Below are 538 nucleotides of genomic sequence, written 5' to 3' on the forward strand. Positions count from 1 at the left end.
GATATCCACGCTGTGCGCTGCAGTGCAGTATGGAATGACGGTGGCCAACACAAGCACCTTCAGTAAAGTACAATTTATTAATCACCAAAGATCTGGGGGAAGTACCTTTCAAACAGGAGTGTTTGCACGTAGCTCTCCTCTGGGAGAAGCCCGTTTTCTGCAGACTCTTACACCGTTCCTGTCACAGTCTGTACACCAGCAGCCGTCTCGTTTCTCTAAGCAAAGAAAAACAAACCAAAAACCACATGACATGTCATTAGCTGCGCTATAGAGCTCTGTGAGCAATGGCACAGGTTCCGTATTTACCTACCTGTTCACCTCTTACGACCCTGCAGGTGTGAGAGGACCTCCGGAGGATCGGCCGGTCTCTCACGGCAGAGACGTTCCAGGTCTCCTGTCCTGTATCCTCCCAAGCTTATACACTGCAGCACAAAACACAAAACCCACTCAGACACAGCAAAGACTCCCATCGCTTCCAGTGTTTGTGCTACAGCAGAACACGGCACAGAGCACAGATAGAATTCTCACTTTGAGGCCA

The 538-nt window shown here is 49.8% G+C and overlaps 1 long non-coding RNA gene across 1 annotated transcript; it reads right to left on the reverse strand.

The window, feature by feature from the left end:
* Positions 1 to 58: 58 nt before the first annotated feature.
* Positions 59 to 532, reverse strand: LOC109365263. Its single transcript, XR_002110873.1, has 2 exons — positions 311 to 532; positions 59 to 215 (listed from the first exon to the last, which is right to left on the reverse strand). It is a non-coding gene; the product is annotated as an uncharacterized LOC109365263 (long non-coding RNA).
* Positions 533 to 538: the final 6 nt, after the last annotated feature.

The sequence above is a fragment of the Meleagris gallopavo genome, unplaced genomic scaffold, assembly GCF_000146605.3.
Source record: "Meleagris gallopavo isolate NT-WF06-2002-E0010 breed Aviagen turkey brand Nicholas breeding stock unplaced genomic scaffold, Turkey_5.1 ChrUn_random_7180001998831, whole genome shotgun sequence".
In the NCBI taxonomy this organism is placed as follows: Eukaryota; Metazoa; Chordata; class Aves; order Galliformes; family Phasianidae; genus Meleagris; species Meleagris gallopavo.